General features: G+C 42.4%; 1 pseudogene; it reads right to left on the reverse strand.

Annotated features, from left to right (window-relative positions):
* The window catches only part of LOC135559707 (small G protein signaling modulator 2-like), a 123,082-nt pseudogene that overhangs the window by 107,569 nt on the left and 957 nt on the right, over nucleotides 1-14,556 (reverse strand).

The raw sequence follows: 14,556 nt of genomic DNA on the forward strand, positions 1-14,556 counted from the left end.
TCGGTGAAATGGTGCAGCACCAACATCTATCTTGCTAGTGATTATGGTCAACAGTAGGGCTTTAAATAAGGAACCATTAGGGTTACAGCCTCCACCCCCCCCCCCCCCCCCACTGGGATCCTCAATGGTTATCTGAGTGAACAAAGGAAGTTATAACACACACAGACAGAGAGAGAGAGGGCGACAGATACACACAAGCAAATAGGGAAAGATATACAGCCTCCCCCCCCTCGGTGTGGTGGGAACATCAGGTGGTAAAGGAGTCGCCAGCTCACAGTCATCCGGCCGGAAACGACATAAACCCATCCCACTACACTGGCAGCATTCATGAAAATACTGACTGCACCACACACACACACACACAAACACAATACTGACTGCACTACGGGGCCACACACACACACACAATACTGACTGCACCACACACACACACACACAATACTGACTGCACTACGGGGCCACACACACACACACAATACTGACTGCACTACGGGGCCACACACACACACACAATACTGACTGCACTACGGGGCCACACACACACACAATACTGACTGCACTACGGGGCCACACACACACACAATACTGACTGCACTATGGGGCCACACACACACACACACACACACACAAACACAATACTGACTGCACTACGGGGCCACACACACACACACAATACTGACTGCACTACGGGGCCACACACATACACAATACTGACTGCACTACGGGGCCACACACACACACAATACTGACTGCACTATGGGGCCACACACACACACACACACACACACACACAATACTGACTGCACTACGGGGCCACACACACACAATACTGACTGCACTACGGGGCCACACACACACACAATACTGACTGCACTACGGGGCCACACACACACACACACACACACACACACACACACACCCCCCACACACATCTGGTCTTTCTTAGGGAAAGTATATGTTTTGCGGCCAGGGAACATCTAAGAGTAGTTTCTGTTGACTCCAGTGTGATTATTAACTTTCCGTTGATGTGCTGGCAATGACATCAAGTACTGTCCTTCACCAAGACATCCCACATCATCAGCTGAGGAGCTCTCGGAGGGGTGTGTGTGTGTGTGTGTGTGTGTGTGTGTGTGTGTGTGTGTGTGTGTGTGTGTGTGTGTGTGTGTGTGTGTGTGTGTGTGTGTGTGTGTACTTACGGCATAGGCCGATGATGTGGCTGCTGTCTTCATGGACAAACTTCTTAGTCACCGCCTCCTCCATGATCTGTTTCACCTGTACCGACAGTCAACACACAGAATCATTCATTACCGTCATCCTTACCGTCGTCATCATCATCGTTACATCATTATTACCACCACCACCATCATCATCATCATTACCACCACCATCATCATCATCATCATTACCACCACCACCACCACCATCATTACCACCACCATCATCATCATCACCATCATCATCATCATTACCACCACCACCCCGATCATCATTACCATCATCATTACCACCACCATCATCATCACCACCATTACCATCATCATCATTACCATCATCAGTACCACCACCATCATTACCACCACCATCATCATCACCACCATTACCATCATCATCGTTACCATCAACATTACCACCATCATCATTACCATTACCATCATCATCATTACCATTACCATCACCACCATCATCATTACCATTACCATCACCACCACCACTATCATCATCACCACCACCATCACTATCATCATCATCACCACCATCATCATTACCACCACCATCATCACCATTACCACCACCACCATCATCATCATCATTACCACCACCAGCATCATCATTACCATCATCATCATTACCATTACCATCACCACCATCATTACTACCACCATCATCATTACTACCACCATCAGTACTACTACCATCATCATTACTACTACCATCATCATTACTACCACCATCATCATTACTACCACCATCATCATTACTACCACCATCATTACTACTACCATCATCATTACTACCACCATCATCATTACTACCACCATCATCATTACTACCACCATCATCATTACTACCACCATCATCATTACTACCACCATCATTACTACCACCATCATTACTACTACCATCATTACTACTACCATCAGTACTACTACCATCATCATTACTACCACCATCATCATTACTACCATCATCATCATTACTACTACCATCATTACTACTAAAATCATTACTACCACCATCATTACTACTACCATCATCATTACTACCATCATCATTACTACCATCATCATCATTACTACTACCATCATCATTACCATCATCATCATTACTACCACCATCATTACTACTACCATCATCATTACTACTACCATCATCATTACTACCACCATCATTACTACTACCATCATTACTACTACCATCATTACTACTACCATCATCATTACTACCATCATCATTACTACTACCATCATCATTACTACCATCATCATTACTACCATCATCATTACTACCATCATCATTACTACTACCATCATCATTACTACTACCATCATCATTACTACCACCATCATTACTACTACCATCATTACTACTACCATCATTACTACTACCATCATCATTACTACCATCATCATTACTACTACCATCATCATTACTACCATCATCATTACTACCATCATCATTACTACCATCATCATTACTACTACCATCATCATTACTTCTACCATCATTACTACTACCATCATTACTACTACCATCATTACTACTACCATCATCATTACTACCATCATCATTACTACTACCATCATCATCATTACTACTACCATCAGTACTACCATCATCATCATTACTACCATCATCATTACTACCATCATCAGTACTACCACCACCATCATTATTACTACCACCATCAGTACTACCATCATCATTACTACCACCACCATCATCAGTACTACCATCATCATTACTACTACCATCATTACCATCACCACCATCATCATTACTACCATCATCATTACTACCACCACCATCATCATTACTACTACCATCATTACTACCACCATCATTACTACTACCATCATTACTACTACTACCATCATTACTACCACCATCATTACTACTACCATCATCATTACTACCATCATCATTACTACCACCATCATTACTACTACCATCATTACTACCACCATCATTACTACTACCATCATTACTACCACCATCATTACTACCACCATCATTACTACTACCATCATTACTACCACCATCATTACTACCATCATTACTACTACCATCATTACTACTACCATCATTACTACCACCATCATTACTACTACCATCATTACTACCACCATCATTACTACCACCATCATTACTACCACCATCATTACTACTACCATCATTACTACTACCATCATTACTACCACCATCATTACTACTACCATCATTACTACCATCATTACTACCACCATCATTACTACCACTACCATCATTACTACCACCATCATCATTACTACCACCATCATTACTACCACCATCATCATTACTACTACCATCAGTACTACCACCATCATTACTACCACCATCATTACTACCACCATCAGTACTACCACCATCATTACTACTACCATCATTACTACTACCATCATTACTACCACCATCATTACTACTACCATCATTACTACCACCATCATTACTACTACCATCATTACTACCACCATCATTACTACCACCATCATTACTACTACCATCATTACTACCACCATCATTACTACCACCATCATTACTACTACCATCATTACTACCATCATCATTACTACTACCATCATCATTACTACCATCATCATTACTACCACCATCATTACTACTACCATCATTACTACTACCATCATTACTACCACCATCATCATTACTACTACCATCAGTACTACTACCATCATTACTACCACCATCATTACTACTACCATCATTACTACCACCATCATCATTACTACCACCATCATTACTACTACCATCATTACTACCACCATCATTACTACTACCATCATTACTACCACCATCATTACTACTACCATCATCATTACTACCACCATCATTACTACCATCATCATTACTACCACCATCATTACTACCATCATTACTACTACCATCATTACTACCACCATCATTACTACTACCATCATTACTACCACCATCATTACTACTACCATCATCATTACCACCACCATCATTACTACCACCATCATCATTACCACCACCATCATTACTACCACCATCATCATTACTACCATCATCATTACCACCACCAGCATCATTACTACCATCATCATTACCATCATCATCATTACCATCATCATCATTACCATCACCACCATCATTACTACCATCATCATTACCATCATCATCATTACCATCACCACCATCATTACTACCACCATCATCATTACTACCACCATCATCATTACTACCACCATCATCATTACTACCACCATCATTACTACCATCATCATTACTACCACCATCAGTACTACTACCATCATCATTACCATCATCATCATTACCATCACCATCATCATTACCACCACCAGCACCATTACCATTACCATCGTCATTAGTACTACCACCACCATCATCATTACTACCACCATCATCATTACCATCACCACCATCATCATTACTACCACCATCATCATTACTACCACCATCATCATTACCATCACCACCACCACCATTACTACCACCACCATCATTACCATCACCACCATCATCAGTACTACCACCACCATCATCATTACTACCACCATCATCATTACCATCACCACCATCATCATTACTACCACCATCATCATTACTACCACCATCATCATTACCATCACCACCATCATCATTACTACCACCACCACCATCATTACCACCACCACCACCACCACTATCATCATTACCACCACCACTATCATCATTACCACCACCATCATCATTACCACCACCACCATCATCATTACCACCACCATCATCATTAACACCACCACTATCATCATTACCACCACCATCATTACCACCACCACCACCACTATCATCATTACCACCACCACTATCATCATTACCACCACCATCATCATTACCACCACCATCATCATTACCACCACCACTATCATTCACCATCACCATCATCATTACCGTTGTCATCATCATTACCATCACCACCATCATCATTACCACCACCACCATCATCATTACCACCACCACCATCATTACCATCACCACCATCATTACCACCATCTGATTTGGTCCTGCCGTACATACCTACACGTACGCTACGGGCACAAGACGCAGGCATCCTAATTGTCACTAGAATTTATGAGCAAACAGCTGGAGGCAGGGCTTTCTCCTATAGAGCTCCATTTTTATGGAATGGTCTGCCTACCCATGTGAGAGACGCAAACTCGGTCTCAACCTTTAAGTCTTTACTGAAGACTCATCTCTTCAGTGGGTCATATGATTGAGTGTAGTCTGGCCCAGGAGTGTGAAGGTGAACGGAAAGGCTCTGGAGCAACGAACCGCCCTTGCTGTCTCTGCCTGGCCGGTTCCCCTCTTTCCACTGGGATTCTCTGCCTTTAACCCTATTACAGGGGCTGAGTCACTGGCTTACTAGGGCTCTTTCATACCGTCCCTAGGAGGGGTGCGTCACTTGAGTGGGTTGAGTCACTGATGTAAGAAACAGGCCCTACCATTACCCTAGTTATTGATGAAGAAACAGGCCCTACCTGTACCCTAGTTATTGATGAAGAAACAGGCCCTACCTGTACTCTAGTTATTGATGAAGAAACAGGCCCTACCTGTACCCTGGCTATTGATGAAGAAACAGGCCCTACCTGTACCCTGGTTATTGATGAAGAAACAGGCCCTACCTGTACCCTAGTTATTGATGAAGAAACAGGCCCTACCTGTACCCTAGTTATTGATGAAGAAACAGGCCCTACCTGTACTCTAGTTATTGATGAAGAAACAGGCCCTACCTGTACTCTAGTTATTGATGAAGATACAGGCCCTACCTGTACCCTAGTTATTGATGAAGATACAGGCCCTACCTGTACACTAGTTATTGATGAAGATACAGGCCCTACCTGTACCCTAGTTATTGATGAAGAAACAGGCCCTACCTGTACTCTAGTTATTGATGAAGAAACAGGCCCTACCTGTACCAGTTATTGATGAAGAAACAGGCCCTACCTGTACCCTAGTTATTGATGAAGAAACAGGCCCTACCTGTACTCTAGTTATTGATGAAGAAACAGGCCCTGTACCTAGTTATTGATGAAGATACAGGCCCTACCTGTACCCAGTTATTGATGAAGATACAGGCCCACCTGTCACTCAGTTATTGATGAAGATACAGGCCCTACCTGTACCATAGTTATTGATGAAGAAACAGGCCCTACCTGTACTCTAGTTATTGATGAAGAAACAGGCCCTACCTGTACCTAGTTATTGATGAAGAAACAGGCCCCCCTACCTGTACACTAGTTATTGATGAAGAAACAGGCCCCCCTACCTGTACACTAGTTATTGATGAAGAAACAGGCCCTACCTGTACACTAGTTATTGATGAAGAAACAGGCCCTACCTGTACACTAGTTATTGATGAAGAAACAGGCCCTACCTGTACACTAGTTATTGATGAAGAAACAGGCCCTACCTGTACCCTAGTTATTGATGAATAAACAGGCCCTACCTGTACCCTAGTTATTGATGAAGAAACAGGCCCTACCTGTACTCTAGTTATTGATGAAGAAACAGGCCCTACCTGTACTCTAGTTATTGATGAAGATACAGGCCCTACCTGTACCCTAGTTATTGATGAAGATACAGGCCCTACCTGTACACTAGTTATTGATGAAGATACAGGCCCTACCTGTACCCTAGTTATTGATGAAGAAACAGGCCCTACCTGTACTCTAGTTATTGATGAAGAAACAGGCCCTACCTGTACCCTAGTTATTGATGAAGAAACAGGCCCTACCTGTACCCTAGTTATTGATGAAGAAACAGGCCCTACCTGTACTCTAGTTATTGATGAAGAAACAGGCCCTACCTGTACTCTAGTTATTGATGAAGATACAGGCCCTACCTGTACCCTAGTTATTGATGAAGATACAGGCCCTACCTGTACACTAGTTATTGATGAAGATACAGGCCCTACCTGTACCCTAGTTATTGATGAAGAAACAGGCCCTACCTGTACTCTAGTTATTGATGAAGAAACAGGCCCTACCTGTACCCTAGTTATTGATGAAGAAACAGGCCCCCCTACCTGTACACTAGTTATTGATGAAGAAACAGGCCCCCCTACCTGTACACTAGTTATTGATGAAGAAACAGGCCCTACCTGTACACTAGTTATTGATGAAGAAACAGGCCCTACCTGTACACTAGTTATTGATGAAGAAACAGGCCCTACCTGTACACTAGTTATTGATGAAGAAACAGGCCCTACCTGTACACTAGTTATTGATGAAGAAACAGGCCCTACCTGTACCCTAGTTATTGATGAAGAAACAGGCCCTACCCGGCCCTAACCTGATGTATAACGTCTGGGCCCATCGGGCTGGGGCTGGGGAGCAGAGCTCGACTGGTCGATAATTTGACCGTGACTACTGCAAGATTAGATAGCTAGCCACTAGACTAATTTACCAATCTAAAAATAAAAAAATTCCCATCCCTGCTCTAGGAAACAAGGTGCAATTTGGGACGCACAAGGAGTGATACAGCTCCAGAATGGCTGGACGAGTGAGCACGAGCGCGCGTGTGTGTGTGTGATACTGAGGTCGTTAACACCTGTCATGCCACTTCTGACTGAGACAGAGATGAAGACTGTGTTCCAAAATGGCACCCTAATTCCTCACAGTGCACCATTGGGCCCCATTGGGTTCCGGTCAAAAGTAGTGCACTATATAGGGATTAGGGTGCCATTTGGGACGTGTTCTGAGGGTTTCTACTACATAACTTAGTCCAAGAGTAGCCTTTAGCAGAAAGAAAAGATTCATAATTTAAAAGTCTTGGAACTGGGATTCTGTTTACTCTGTTCACAGCGAATAAGCATTTCATGGGCTTTTCCCAACGAGATCAATACATTTTAATTTAAAAGCTTTCAATATATTGCCCATCTAGTGATGTATCAGCTACAAACCATTACAGGTGGCAGAAATCCGCTTACGCCAGACATCCCTAACTTATCAACAGTAATGGGCCTGTCATTGTTGATCGAGCTGTAGATCGGCGGATCAGGTTTTGTGGGGAGGCCGGTAGCACAGCATCTCAATTTAATTCATTTTAAAATGTAGGCTGTAGCACAGCATCTCAATTTAATTCATTTTAAAAGGTAGGCTGTAACACAGCATCTCAATTTAATTCATTTTAAAAGGTAGGCTGTAACACAGCATCTCAATTTAATTAATTTTAAAATGTAGGCTGTAACACAGCATCTCAATTTAATTAATTTTAAAATGTAGGCAGTAACACAGCATCTCAATTTAATTCATTTTAAAATGTAGGCTGTAACACAACAAAAATTTGGAAAAGTCAAGGGGTGTGAATACAAATCAAATCGAATTGTATTTGTCACATGCACCGAATACAACAGGTGTAGTAGACCTTAGAGTGAAATGCTTACTTACAAGCCCTTAAACAACAATGCAGTTTAGAAAAAAATAAGTATAAAGTAAAAAATACAAAATAAAAGAAACAAATGATTAAAGAGCAGCAGTAAAATAACAAATAGTGAGGCTATATACAGGGGGTACCAGTACAGAGTCAACGTGCGGGGGCACCGGTTAGTTGAGGTAATTTAGGTCAAATGTACACGTAAGAAGAGTTAAAGTGACTATGCATAGATGATAAACAGAGAGTAGTAGCAGCATAGGGGGGACACACACAATACAAATAGTCTGGGTAGCCATTTCATGAGCTGTTCAGGAGTCTTATGGCTTAGGGGTAGAAGCTGTTTATGAAGTATTCTGGACCTAGACTTGGCGCTCCGGTACGGCTTGCAGAGAGAACATCCTATGACTAAGGTGGCTGGAGTCTGACAATTTTTTGGGCCTTCCTCTATACCAGGCGGTGTTAGGGGTCCTGGATGGCAGGAAGCTTGGCCCCAGTGATGAACTGGGCCGTACGCACCACCCTCTGTTGTGCCTTGCGGTTGGAGGCCGAGCAGTTGCATACCAGCCAGTGACGCAACCTCGATGGTGCAGCTGTAGAACTTCTTAAGGATTTGAGGACCCATAGGAATTTTCCTGCCCTCTTTCCGGCTGTCTTGGTGTGTTTGAAACATTCTAGTTTGTTGGTGATGTGGATATCAAGGAGCTCTCAACCTGCTCCACTACAGCCCCATTAATGAGAATGGGGGAGTGTTCAGTTCTCATTTTCCTGTAGTCCACGATCATCTCCTTTGTCTTGATCATTTTGAGGGAGATGTTGTTATCCTGGCACCAAACTGTCAGGTCTCTGATCTCCTCCCTATAGTCTGTCTCATCGTTGTCGGTGATCAGGCCTACCACTGTTGTGTCTTCGGCAAACTTAATGGTGTTGAAGTCGTGTCTGGCCATGCAGTCATGGGTGAACACAGAGTACAGGAGGGGACTGAGTATGTACCCCTGAGGGGCCCCAGTGTTGAGGATCAGCGTGGCAGATGGGTTGTTACCTAACCTTACCACCTGAGGATGGCCCGTCAGGAAGTCCAGGATCCAGTTGCAGAGGGAGGTGTTTAGTCCCAGGATCCTTAGCTTAGTGATGAGCTTTGAGGACACTATGGTGTTGAACGCTGACCTGTTGTCAATGAATAGCATTCTCACGTAGGTGCTCCTTTTGTCCAGGTAGGAAAGGGCAGTGTGGAGTGCAACAGAAACTGCATCACCTGTGGATCTGTTGGGCGGTATGCAAATTGGAGTGGGTCTAGTGTTTCTGGGATGATGGTGTTGATGTGAGCCATGACGAGTCTATCAAAGCACTTCATGGCTACAGACCTAAGTGCTACGGTTCGGTAGTCATTTAGGCAGGTTACCTTGGTGTTCTCGGTGGTCAGCTTGAAACATCTTGGTATTACAGACTCTGTCAGGGACAGGTTGACAATGTCAGTGAAGACACGTGCCAGTTGAGCAGCGCATGCTCGGTGTACACATTCTGGTAATCCATCTGGCCCTGCAGCCTTGTGACTGTTGACCTGTTTAAAAAAAGTCTTATTCACATCAGCTATGGAGAGCGTGATCAGACACTCGTCCGAAACAGCTGATGCTCTCATGCATACTTCAGTGTTGCTTGCCTCGAGGCGAGCATAGAAGTTATTTAGCTAATCTGGTAGGCTCGTGTCACTGGGCAGCTCTTGGCTGTGCTTCCCTTTGTAGTTTGTAATAGTTTGCAAGCTCTGCCACATCCGACGACCGTCGGAGCCGATGTAGTATGATTCAATCTTAGTCCTGTATTGACGCTTTGCCTGTTTGATGGTTCGTCGAAGGGCATAGCGGGATTAGTGTCCGGGTTAGAGTCCCGCTCCTTGAAAGCGGAAGATCTACCCTTTAGCTCAGTGCGGACGTTGCCTGTAATTCATGCACTTATTGATAAAGCCAGTGACTGATGTGGTGACCTCCTCAATGCCATCGCAAGAATCCCGGAACATATTCCAGTCTGTGTTAGCAAAACAGGCCTGTAGCTTAGCACCTGCTTCATCTAACCACTTCCTTATTGAGCGATTCACTGGTACTTCCTGCTTTAGTTTTTGCTCATAAGCAGGAATCAGGAGGATAGCGTTATGGTCAGATTTGGCAAAATGGAAGGCTATGTACTCATCTCTGTGCGTGGAGTAAATGTGGTCCAGTTTTTTCCCCCTCCGGTTGCACATTTATTAACATGCTGTTAGAAATGAGGTAAAACAGATTTAGGTTTCCCTGCATTAAAGTCCCCGGCCACTAGGGGCGCCGCCTCTGGATGAGCATTTTCTTGTTTTCTTATGGCCTTATTCAGCTCATTGAGTACGGTCTTAGTGCCAGCATCGGTTTGTGGTGGTAAATTGACAGATTGACAGAAAAATATAGATGAAAACGCTCTTGGTAAATAGTGTGGTCTACAGCTTATCATGAGATACTCTACCTCAGGCAAGCAAAACCTTGAGAATTCCTTAATATTAGATTTTGTGCACCAGCTGTTATTTACAAATAGACACAGACCGCCATCCCTTGTTTTACCGGAGGCAGCTGTTCTGTCTTGCTGTTGGACCGAAAACCCAGCCAGCTGTATGTTATCCATGTCATCGTTCAGCCACGACTCTGTGAGACATAAGATATACCAGATTTTTAATTTCCCGATGGTGAGATAGGCTTGATCGGAGCTCATTCATTTTGTTATCCAATGAGTGCACGTTGGCTAATAGAACTGTTGGTAGAGAGGGATGACTCACTCGCCATCGGATCCTTACAAGGTACCCCAACCAACCAACCAATCAAATGTCCCAAATATCTCCTTCTCTTCTTTATGCAAATGACGGTGATTTGGGCCTGTCAGGTGTCTGAAGTAAATCCTTTGCATCAGACTCATTCTAGAAAAAAGAATATTTGTCCAGTACGAGGTGAGTAATCGCTGTCCTGATATCCAGAAGCTCTTTATGGTCAAAAGAGACAGTGGCAGAAACATTATGTATAAAATAAGTTATTTCTATGTGAATTTGGTCTTTGGGCGCCCAAACATTTAGGCAGAAATAAAGGGGTTAATACATTTCTGTATACAGAGACCCTATAGTACATTTTAGGTTACACAGTTTACAAAGTACATACAATTACATTCTGTGTATTGTACACAATCATTGCATTGATTAAAAAAAAAAAATGGGGAACAGAAGGAGAATATATACAGTGGGGCAAAAAAGTATTTAGTCAGCCACCAATTGTGCAAGTTCTCCCACTTAAAAAGATGAGAGAGGCCTGTAATTTTCATCATAGGTACACTTCAACTATGACAGACAAAATTAGAAAACAAATCCACAGAATCACATTGTAGGATTTTTAATGAATTTATTTGCAAATTATGGTGGAAAATAAGTATTTGGGATGCACTCAGACTATAGCAATAGGCTACACAGAGACCATCAGTGTCTCCCAAATTGGCAAACTGATCTAGACCAGTCTGTCTGGCAAGTACAAGGCCTAGGCTGCACAGAAAGAGAGACCTCCACAAAAAGTGGTCTTCATCAGTGTCAAGAATTGAACTCAATGAAACAAACTGTACGTGAGGGAAGGTTTTCTCTGGACGCAGATCAAGTCTAGTCCGAGGCTAAAAAAGCTCAATGAGTACCTCCTTGGAAAGTGTCTGGGAAACTGGCCACAACTGTGCATTTCATCCTACAATAAACCACCCTAAGGACATTCATATGACTGCATCACTACCAGACATTGAAACACATTCCTCAAAACAAGCTTGTCTTTGGTGCACAGCAGGCAATTTAGGTTTTATGAAAACTGACATCAACAGGAAATATGAACTATTCATCTTTGCTGTTTTAAAACACCAGTAAATATAACCAGAGGCAATTTTCAAAGACTAGAGCCCAGAGCGCCATGCTGCTGTCTCTACTTCTGTCTGTCTGTGTCAGTACCCCACCAGGTACCCCACCTAGCCTTTCCCTGACTGCCTGGTCTGTCACATCTCAGCTACAGCCAAGAGAGTCTTCTGGCCCTACATTATTCTCAGCATCTGTAATGATAGTTCTATTATTCGTATCATTATGCCAAGTCTCATTTTATATGGCAGGGGACCCAAAACAAGGTAGAAAACTCTGTTTGACTGATGAGTTCAGCCTACCAATTGTCATGTTCGACAAATAGTGTCCTGACAATCAGATGTGTTCATTACACTTCAATCAAATGAAATAGCAATGGTTTACTGTCATTTATTTTATGCAAAACTACAATGTATTCAGAAATAAAATGACAATTCTTCCCAAGCAAACTGCTCACAATGTGGAACTGAGGAAAAAAAAAAATGTTTTATTCACCTTCATTTCATAGTAACTTTATGCAGTTACTGCTAACATGAACCCCATTTTCTTCAAAATAGAAGCAGGACACTTGCCCAGAGGTTTTAATCATGTGGACTAGGGGGCGGTATTTTGATGTCTGGATGACAAGCGTGCCCAAAGTAAACTGGCTGTAACTCAGGCCCAGAAGCTAGGATATGCATATAATTGGTAGATTTTTTTTTAACACTTAAAAGTTTCTAAAACTGTTAAAATAATGTCTGTGAGTATAACAGAACTGATATGGCAGGCGAACACCCGAGGAGAATCCATCCAACAACAACAAATCATTCAGCCCACCATTGATTCCTATGGCTGTCATTTTTTAATATGAAGGGAAAACCTCCCAGATTGCAGTTCCCAGGGCTTCCACTAGATGTCAACAGTATTTAGAAAGAGTTCCAGGCTTTATTTCTTTTTAAATGAGCTAGAATTTGTATTTGTGGCTCCCATTTTGGCTGTAGCGTTTGTTACGCGTTCTGGTGAATGCGTGTACTTTGTTGTTTATCTCCGGGAATGACAATAACAACTCTCCGTCTTAAATTTGATCGTTTATTTAAGTATTAGGGTACCGAATGTTTGATTATAAACGTTGTTTGACTTGTTTGGGGAAGTTTATTGGTAACGTTTTGGATTCATTTTGAAGGAGGGAAACCGGTGGATTATTGAATGAAGCTTAAGTGAGTTTTTGGGGATATAAAGAAGGACTTTATCAAACAAAAGGACCATTTGTGATGTAGCTGGGACCTTTTGGAGTGCCAACAGAAGAAGATCTTCAAAAGGTAAGGCATTTATTTTAGCGCCATTTCTGACTTTCGTGGCGCATCTGCCTGGTTGGAAAATGTTTTTAATGCTTTTGTGTGCTGGCGCTGGCATCAGATAATTGCATGGGTGTGCTTTCTCCGTAAAGCCTTTTTTTTAAAATCTAACACAGCGGCTGGATTAACAAGAAGTTAAGCTTTTAACTGATGTTTGACACTTGTATTTTTAATGTTAAATATTATTATTTCTGTAATTTGATTTTCGAGCTCTACAATTTCACGGGATGTTGTCAAGGTGGGTTGCTAGCAGCACGTCTAGCCCAAAGAGGCTAACCACTGGGCTACCTGCTGCCCCTAATGTACAACAGGAAGAGATATCATTAGCGTACAAAATAAATCAAAATAGGCTTTCAGGTCCTTTTATGTCAAATCTGTTAATAGCAGTGAATAAGCTATGTTCCACGTAGTTTTTAAAAATAATCATTTTAAAGGCATCCAACTAACACCCTCTTACAATCATATTAATAGGCTCTACTGGTCAGCAATGTAGGTCAATCTATTATTTGGGGGGTTGCTTCAGGCAAAGTCCCATAACACCTGTTATTGTGAAACTACAGTGGCGCTGCACAGTTATAAGGTAACTTAATGTGAAGTGTTAACATTCTGTGATCGCGGAGTTAGTATTATACTCTTATCGTTATAAACAAAATCAGACAAAAAAAATGGGTAGCCTTTTTTAAACTG

Source organism: Oncorhynchus nerka, linkage group LG14 (genome assembly GCF_034236695.1).
Source record: "Oncorhynchus nerka isolate Pitt River linkage group LG14, Oner_Uvic_2.0, whole genome shotgun sequence".
Lineage (NCBI taxonomy): Eukaryota > Metazoa > Chordata > Actinopteri > Salmoniformes > Salmonidae > Oncorhynchus > Oncorhynchus nerka.